Here is a 10318-nt window from a genome sequence, read left to right as displayed (position 1 = left end):
AACTGCTACAATTGTGGAAACCTAGACACTACTCCAATGAGTGTACGACACCTCACATGAAAAGAGATGAATCACCTAGAAGCAAGAGTAGAAGAGATGAATCACCTCATAGAGAGAGAAGGAGTAGAGATGATAGTTATGAATGAATACCTTCTCGAAGAAACAAGGATTCAGAAAGGAAAGACAGGTCAACCAAGAGCTACTCTAGAAGAAGATATCAGGCCCATCTTGGTGAATGGGTTTCTGACTCTGGCTCCGATAACCATTCCAAGAGAAGTTATCACTGAGACTTCGACTATAGTCAAGATGATGGTGTTGCCGGACTTGCTCTCGTATCCTCCAACTCTTATGACCTATTGATTCACCAAATGAAGGAATTGGAAAATGCTTCATGGCTAGAGGCCCCAAGGTATCGCACCTCAAATATCTTGATTTCAATATTGATGGGGATGATTTGCTAGGTGCTGGTGATTTGCTTGTTGATAAAACTAGTGATGTAAGCTATAATGGACTTGCTAGTAATCATGATAGTCAAGATAAAATGAATGACAATTCTAAGAAGGAGATTGATTGTTTAACTACATAACTAAATACTCTTAAGTTAGCCCATGAAACAATTCAAGAAGATCATAGAGAGCTCCTAAGAACTCATGAGAAGTTACGCTTCGAGTAGGTAAATTTAGAGCAAGAACATGAGCTTCTAAAAGCAATCAATGATGATCTTCGAAAGAAGAGTTCTTCTCACATTGCCAAACATCTTCTCTTGTCTACTTTTATGCCACAAGTTAAATCTATCCAAACTAGTAACAAGAGTAATAAAGGTTCTATCTCTAGTAGTAACAATAACAATGCTAAATCCAATGTTGCTGCTTCAAGTAGTTCTATTGATGATTCTCTTAGCCAAGTTCCACTTGAGCAAGAAAAAAATATTGGAAGTAATTATAGAAAAGGGTGTCTACAAGAGCCTTGCCGGGAGTAAGCAATTTTATGAAATTGTACGTAAGCAAGGAACGCACCGGAAGAACCAAGGTGTTTGTTTTGAACGGAAGTTCAATGCCAACGGAGTTGAGCGGGAAGAAGATCAATACCCCAAGAGGAAGTTTGTTCCTTAACAAGAGAAGTACGATCCTACTTATTTCAAGGTGACACAAGCTCAAGATGACCCGAAGACTTCATCAAGTACAACTACAACTCCAAGGATTCCCATCAAGTTGATGTGGGTCCAAATGAAGAAGAACTAGAGAGTTCTTGAGGGTGACTCCGCCAACAAAATTCACTCATATTTATTCATGGCAAGAACTTTTGCAACTAACTTCAACATCTTGCACTAGTTCATGGAGTCATAAATCCTCCTATTGGTATGTCAAGGGACAAGGTATTCAATGCATTCATGGACATCATCATATGTGCATGTCACTCTATGTCTATGGATATCCTTGTCTGTTCCTTGTGGGACTAACCCATGTAGGTATTGGAAGTGCTAAAATTCAAAGGATTGCTCCCAACTCTTGATGGTCTACATCCACTTTGAGCATACACATCTACAACATCTACATGAAGTTGTCATGGACAAACCCAAGGTTAGTTCATCCCTCTTTGGGGGGATATCACATCTAGGGGGAGCTTTGCTCTAAGACTTGAGCTAAAGCAACTCTAATGGTGTGAACACATTAATGCTTTATGTACAAGTGGCAACCCCACTTGTGCTTAAACGATGAGTATGACCTATGATCAAATATTTTCATTTGGCTCTTAAGTCAGTATACTCATATATAGATGACTATGTCATCGCCCATTACATGATAGTTGCTAGAATTGGTTGTGCATATTTTACATATTTCATTTGCTATCTTTATTGTGTGAGCATGTTGCAATGCATATTTCTCATTCGAGGACTGTCGGTGTCAAAACTGGTGGATCTCGGGTAGGGCGGTCCCGAGTTGTGCATCTTGGATCAATGGGGAACAAGGGATGAAGGAGACGATGTTTACCCAGGTTCGGGTCCTCTCGAAGAGGTAAAACCCTACGTCCTGCTTGATTATATTGAAGTGTATATGATGGTTACAGAGTCGATCTACCACGAGGTCAGATGAACTAAACCCTAGGTGATTAGAATGATGGTTCTTCTTCTGGCCTCTACGGACTAAACCCCTGGTTTATATAGGCACCAGGGGTACTAGGGTTACACATGGTCAGTTACAAAAAGGGGATAAACATGTCGATTCTTCCATCTTGACTTGAAGGACACACACCAAGGCTTCGAAGATTTCCTGTCTGGACACAGAGTCGCCTTATAGCTTGGCCTTTTAGTAGTTGTAGAACGACCCATCTGGCCGACCCATAAGAGATTGGCCGGCAGCCCGAGGACACCTTAGTCCAGGACTCCCTCAAGGACATCCAATTTCGGAAGTACCGAGGCGACAACTGAAACTAGGTTTCATCGAAGTGCACATGGTACTGCTGATGGTCTAACTCAGTATCACAGATTAGTATGTTACAGTTTCACCGAGATGTACTGAGTTCAATAGCTAAAGCCGAATTGGTGACTCCGAATTAGTCCAATTCGGTCAGTCCGATATGAGTTCCGCAGAACCCTAAACCTAAAATTTTACTCAAACCTAATTCCAAGGATTTGTTTTGTTGGAAAAGGAATGTCATATGGTGGCAAGAATGAATGCACGTCTACTAGTGCATTGAATCAGATTGAGAAGCACTAGGGGGTCGAATCTTACCCTAACTTGGTGGAGATCTGCTACGGCGGCAACAATGGTGAAGATTTCCATTGACGGTGATGGAATCTGACGGCGAGAGCGAGCTGGAGACGACGAAGACTTGTAACAGTTGGATTTTGGGTGAAGGATATTTATACCCCTCCACCCCCACCTACTCTCTAAGAGAGCCATCAGAACAAAACTACACTTCCACCATTCATTTTCTGAGAGAGAACCACCTACTCATGTGTTGAGATCAAGGCACTCCAATCCAACCTTTGAACCTTGATTCTAGCCTCCTCAAGTTGCTTTCCACTCTAATCCTTGTCCTATCAAAGCCAAATCTGTGAGAGAGTGATTGAGTGTTGAGGAGACTATCTTTTGAAGCACAAGAACAAGGAGTTCATCATCACCAACTCTACCTATTACCTTCTGGAGAGTGGTGTCTCCTAGATTGGTTAGGTGTCACTTGGGAGCCTCCAAGATCTTGTGGAGTTGAACCAAGGAGTTTGTAAGGGCAAGGAGATTGCCTAACTCGTGAAGATCTACCCCGAGTGAGGCTGGTCCTTTGTGGACGTAAGCCATGGTGGAATAGACAATATTGCTTCTTTGTGGACCCTTCGTGGGTGGAGCCCTCCGTGGACTCGTGCAGCCGTTATCTCCGTGGGTTGAAGTCTCCATCAACATGGACGTATGATAGCACTACCTATCAGAACCATGCCAAAAATCACTGTATCTTCATTGCATTTGATTTCTCCGATCCCTCCTTTACGTTCATATGCAAAGTCTTTACTTTCCGCTGCTCAACTCTTAGACTTGTATGTGTTGGGTGTTACTTGACTTGGTAGAATTTCTAAAATTTCCCTACAACTAAAATTGGGAAAAGGACAAGTTTTTATTTGGTAAAATAGTATAATCACCCCCCTCTAGACATACCTTCGATCCTACACCATGAGAACGTCGACAGAGCCATCGATGTGATCAAGAAGACCAAGCTTGCGAAAAGTGAGGTTGAAGAAGGTTAGCCAAATGCAAAAATTGGACTCCTCAAAGTCGATGATAACGGTGACATGGTTGCGGATGTTGATGAGCTGGATGGTGGTGGCACTATGAGCGATCTACGGGGCTGACGGAGCTAGCAACAAAGGAGTTGGAGGGATTGGACTTGGAGGTGTTGGGGGTGGATCACTACAAAACAAATACACTTCCGTGATGATACGTGTTTGTCACAGTAGGTCATGTTTTCTGTCATGCATGTACATCCATGACAATTTTATGACATAATCAAGATAGTCATACCTGTGCTATCGTAGAAGTGTTCCATGACATTACCAAAATTATCATCACGGAAGTGTCCACTTCCATGACGATAAATCATGCGTCATAGAAGTGCTTTCGTTAAGGGTAACCAACACGTGGCATCCACCGTAACGGGTTGCCGTTAAGCTATCGGGTTCCAGTTTGGATCCGATAACCCGTTAACAGCTCGGACCAATGGGGATTTTCCATGTGTAAAATTCTCAATGGCCAGAGGAACCACGTGTCGGCTCACCGTTGGGACAGATGTCAACCACTCATTGGACCGAAGGCGCCTATGATACATGACGCGTGGCATGGCCCAACAGAGGCCCATTTCGGTGAAAAGGCCGGCCCGTTTGACTTAGTCAAAAGGTAGCAGGCCAGCCCACGGAAAGCCTGTTAATGGCATGTTCGCATATGGCCCATTTACAACCCGCTAACTCACGGCCCGTCACGGCCTATCCGAATTAGGCCCAGTAGCGTCATCTGGGCCGTCCAATATGATTCTAGCCTGTTGTAACTTTCGGCCCATGTATGGCCCATGACGTCTTTCGGCCCATACGAGGCCCTTTGTAACTATGGGCCCATTAAAGGCCCGAGATGAAACTGGCCCATAATGAAAAGTGTATCGCTTTATATCCATTAACAACCCATTATTTCATCGGCCCTTTCCAGCTCGTGTTAACCGTCGGCCTTCTAAGGGCCCATTTATTCTTGGGCTCATTTCCAGAATTCGGTTACTTACGGTCCGTTACCGACCTGTTTCGCTTGTGGGCCAAATTCAGCCCTTGGCTACAGTCGGCCCGTTTGTGGCCCGTTAACCCGTTGGGCTATTTTCATAGCATCATCAAATACGACCTATTAATGGTCCGTTATGGTCGGGCCATAAAACAGACGATTTCCACTCTAGCCCATTTACGACCCGTTTTGCGGACCTATTGGTCCACGAATAGTATGATCCATGTTTGGCGAAACGATTATATGGCCCGTAGAAGGCCCATAGATTAGACAGCCTGTAGAAGGCCTATAGATTAGAAGGCCCGTAGAACACCCATGGATCCTACGTCCCGTAGAAGGCCCATGGATCCTACGGCCCGTAGAAGGCCCATGGATCCTATGGCCCGTAGGAGGGCCATGGTCACTACAGCAAGTAGCAGGACCATGGTTACAACAATCCGTGTGTTGCATAGTTATTGTGGCCTAGTTATAAAAATAGGTTATTGTGGTCACTAGAAAGACGCGGAAAAAGAACTGCGGTGACTACAAGCAAACAACTAAACAAGACAATAAGGAAATAAATAAGCAAGCAACTAATGCTAGGCTATTGCGGCTATTACACATATTACATCCACTGGGCATCAAAGTTCACCACCAGTGCAAATATAGGGAACAAAGCAGCATATTACATACACTGGCCGTCTAAATTGGCAACCAGTGCAAATAAACGCGGCAGCAAAACAAGTCCATAACTGAAACAACTTCAGAAGAGCACAAGAAACATTATCCTGGGTATCCACCATGCTGGCAATAAGCTTAGCAAGCTTATTAGCTTTCTCCTGTTTTGCGCTAAAATCCTCCAACGCTTGCTGTTGCACGAGAAAGTATGTATCTGAATGCTCCAGGGACTTCCGCAGTCCTTCGGCTTCTTATCGCAACACAACTGATCGATGTCTTTCAGCTTGTAGTTGAGACTCAAGAAACCAAACTAATTCAGATAGTGAGTTTGAATAGCTTGTGCTAGCGGTAGTGGCCAGTAACTCGAACACTACACCAAGACAGGACTTTGGGGTTGTCTCACAGTCTTTAAGATAGTTTTCCTTGGCTGTTTTATTAGCTTTGTTAGAGACCAACAAGGATGTCTCACTATCCTGAACCTTATCTGCATTACTTCCTTTACCATTGCTTAATAAGGCACTCTTCCCCAATATTCTGTCAGCATTCTAAAAGAAGAAACAAGAAGACACATAATAGGTTTTGCATGTACTAGTATATGAAACTCATTTCGGTGAACCAGTTCATTAGTAAGGTGGACAGGATTAAACTACCAAGTCTTCTATTGCCAAGTAGTACATAATAAAAGCATCAAACAAACATATATCTATGTTCTATGGTCACTGCATTGTCTTGCCAAATCAAAATAGAGACACGGTTCAAATCATATCAGTTCAAGACAAAGCAGCATTGAAAGAATACAAAGCGTGGGAAATTACATGGCACAACAAGATTTCAGATGGGTACCACGGGTCTACATGTACAACAACACTATTGGCTCTGTTGTGATGCAGTAATGTGCATGATATGAGAAGTCAACTGTATACACAACTGAAATTAACAGAGTTATTTATAAGAGCAAACCTCTTAAAGAAACATGCGTAAACATAACTATTGTGCCATTGGAGTTTTGATTAGATCCTTCAATTTAAAAATAAGTTTGTATGAGTAAATACAGTGATACAAGAGCAAAGCAGTATGCACGATAGCAATGGAATCTTAAATGAGAATAGTTGTTCTTCAGGTTTAAGCACTTGTTCTACACGAACAAAGTACCCTACCCATATATTTTGTGGGTATGGATACCCATTACCCATGGGTACAAAATCTTGCCAAGTCTCACCCATGCCCATTGTTTTCGGGTAGGGTACCCGCAGGTACCCATACCCATGGGCAAAACTGCCATCCCTATTGGGGTTAGATTGGGTGAAGTTGGTTCTCTATCCATCGCAGTAGGGGTACAATCTGCGAGAGTCTGGGTTATGTGTGGTAGGGCTGGTTCTCGTGCATGTACAACCGGGGTGCTATCTCCACCAAGAGGTAGCACTGTTTTATTTGAAGACCGTGATTTTACTCCGCTAGATACTGCCATCACCCGCTCCAATTCAAATGACTGATATACAGGAAACATAGTTGAATGTACAGACATTGTACGAGAGACAGATGCATTGGATAGTGTGGAAAAAGGAGGGCATGAAATAGTTGACATGTATATTGTTTAACTAAAATGGATAGCATGACATAATTTCACATATATGATGTCTATCTAAATTAGATAGTATAGCATCACATAATTCAAAGATATGATGACTAAATAAACAGGATGGCATGAGATAATTATATGATGTCTTTAGTAAACATGTTCGCATGACATAATTCACATACATGTTATCTAAGTAATCAGGATCGCATGATTTAATTCACATATGTGATTTATATGCTAAGCAGAGGGCATTCACATATATGATGTCTGAACTAAGAACATGGTGTTGAATATTGTGTATATGATGTCTAAACTATGCAATGCAATACACCATATGCATGATATGAGCAGTATAACCGTGCCAATTAGAGCATAAACCTCGGTGGGGGAATAGAACTGGTCATCTATCTCTGAACCCATCTCTGAGGAGCTATCGGGACCCAGCAAGAGATCTTCTTCGATAGGTAGCACTGTCTGCTCTGAAGACCTTGTTTTCACTCTAGATTTTTCCATCACCACTCAAATGGCTGATTCATAGGAAGAGTAGTTTAATGTACAAACATTGTCGACAAATGGAAATGTAATGAAGAAAGGGTGGGCAAGATATCATTCAAATATATGATGCTTGGTTAAACAGGATGGCATTGCATATTTCACATATATTATGGCTGGCTAAAAGAGATGAGGCTGCACAATTCCCATATATGATATAGAAACTAAATAGGTGGCATTACAGAACATGTCTAAACTAAGCAGATGACATATATGATGTCTAAAGTAGGCACTGCAAGGCAACATATGCATGATATGACCAATATCATCATGCCAAGTTAGAGCAAACACCTTGTGGGGTAAATAGGAGTGGTCAGCTGCGTCTGAATCCACCTCAGAATAGATATTTTCCTCTAGATTACAATTTGGAGAGGGGGGAGGGTTTGCCACTGAACCCACCATGGAGCAATGTCTGCATGACATTGTATTGCCGCACAAAACTCTTCTATTTTGCTCTACATGTTCAGCATGACTGTGTACAATATCTGACATGCATACGAAAAAATATAGTGAGATTATGTAAGGAGAGCATGCACAAATCTAGAGTGATGCTAACAACGAGTGGATGGATCCAAAAATAATGATAGCAGGCTGATGATAGCTTTAATTTAATAAAAAGATAGATGATTATTGCTTTACTATTTGTTTCCCACCCAAGATGAACAACATAGGCATACCCTAGGTGAACCAGATAATTGACAGAGATACTATTCATTGCTGCCTCGATATGTGCCCCACAAGTAATTTTAAAACTCAATTTTGAACATTAATTTGGACCTGACTTGAAGTCTAAGAGGTGAACATGATGATAAAGTAGTAGGTAATATTGAGCAATGCATAACATAAGCAAAAACAAAAGAGTGAGACCGCTCTTGTGGACCCGTGTACTCCTCAGGTTCATCTGCTGAGTCGATGATGGTGATACAGTTGCGGTGGGTGCCAGCGTCAGGGAAGGAGATCTGAGGCGGCGAAAGACGGTCAGGAGTCGTGATGTCTGGTTTGGTGGATTCTTCTGTCGATGGAGCAGCTCAGATGAGGTGGACGACGTCATGTCAGGAGCAGGATAAACCACACAAAGTTTTCTTCGACACCTACCTGTAACTGAAGTAATTCTGTAAGGGCTCCTTTGGCTTGCAGGATTCTAAAAACGCAGGGATAGGAAAAACACCGGAATAGGATAGGAATGCACGTGGGAAATAGAGCATTTGTAAACACAGGATTTCTGTCAACTTGGGTGTTTGGTTCACAGGAATTGGAAGAGCAGAGGAATGCAAAGAAACATGGCCAAATTAAAGTGAAACCATATGAAAGCGTGTACAGTTAGAATGTTATTTTGCCATTAATGCACTTGGTCTTGTTTTCATGCATAGGATTTTGAAAAGTAGGTCCAGGTGGATGTTTTGCTCCATTCCTTTCAACAAAATGCATGAATAATTGAATAGTAGAGTGCCATAGGAAATTTCCTATTGCTATGTTTTTCCTTTGAACCAAAATAGCCCTAATGGATCGACATGAATGTAGAGTCATAAGTGATGCGACAAGTGTACAACCTCTTTGTCGTAGCCGTGTCGACCTCGGCATCATTGGGTTGGTCACTGAAGAAGTTGAGGCAGATGTGGTTGTCGGAGGTGTGGAGGAAGATCTGAGGAATCTGTAGACGGCGTCCAGGGCACTGCTCTGTTGTGATGGATGGTTCCGTCGTTGGAGCAGCTCTGGCGAGCCGTAAGACATCAAGGCTGAAGCAGTACAAGACAGACATCATTAATATCAAGTGGGATTCTAATTGCATCTCCAATAGATTATGTACAATACATTACCAAAAAGTGATAGACGTAAAATTTACATCACCAAAAAACACCTGACTACAACAGATGAGGTAAAAACTGTTGACTCTGTACTTAACTGTCGAAACTGAAATTTACTGTGGAATCTGAATGTTACTGCCAAAACTGAACGCACTGGTAGCAGAGAGGCACTTCACATGTAGTTTAGGCTGCCCGAGCACTAGTAGTAGAGAAACAGTGATCTAAATCAGCAGGCGATCGACGGGGAACACAGTAGCAGATAGAAGCCGGAGCAGCATTGCTTGGAGGAGCAGCGCAAACTAGAGCGAGAGCAGTGATACGTCCATTTTGCATCATGTTTTATTATTGTGATTTATAATGTTTTTATCCATAATAATGCCTTTTGGAGTAATTCTAATGCCTTTTCTCTCATAATTTGCAAGGTACACACCAAGAGGGAGAATTCCGACACCTGGAAATCTGGACCTGAAAAAGCCACGTCAGGCTACCTATTCTGCACAAGTCCAAATGAGCTGAAACTTCACGGAGATTTTTTATGGAATATGTAAGAATTACAGGAGCAAATAACCACCAGAGGGGGCCCACCAGGTGGGCAGAACCCACCTGGGCGCGCCAGGGCCCCCAGGCGCGCCCTGGTGGGTTGTGCCCTCCTCAGCCCACCTCCGGTGCCCATCTTCTGGTATATAGGTCATTTTGACCTAAAAAAAAAGAGGAGGACTTTGGGGACGAAGCGCCGCCGCCTCGAGGCGGAACTTGGGCAGGAGCACTTTTGCCCTCCGGTGGAGCGATTCCGCCAGGGGAACTTCCCTCCCGGAGGGGGAAATCATCGTCCTCATCATCACCAACAACTCTCCCAACTTGGGGAGGGAAATCTCCATCAACATCTTCAACAACACCATCTCATCTCAAACCCTAGTTCATCTCTTGTGTTCAATCTTGTTACCGGAACTATAGATTGGTGCTTGTGGGTGACTAGT

The sequence above is a fragment of the Triticum aestivum genome, chromosome 5D (assembly GCF_018294505.1).
Source record: "Triticum aestivum cultivar Chinese Spring chromosome 5D, IWGSC CS RefSeq v2.1, whole genome shotgun sequence".
NCBI classification, from domain to species: Eukaryota; Viridiplantae; Streptophyta; class Magnoliopsida; order Poales; family Poaceae; genus Triticum; species Triticum aestivum.
Note: the sequence above shows the minus strand (reverse complement) of the source record.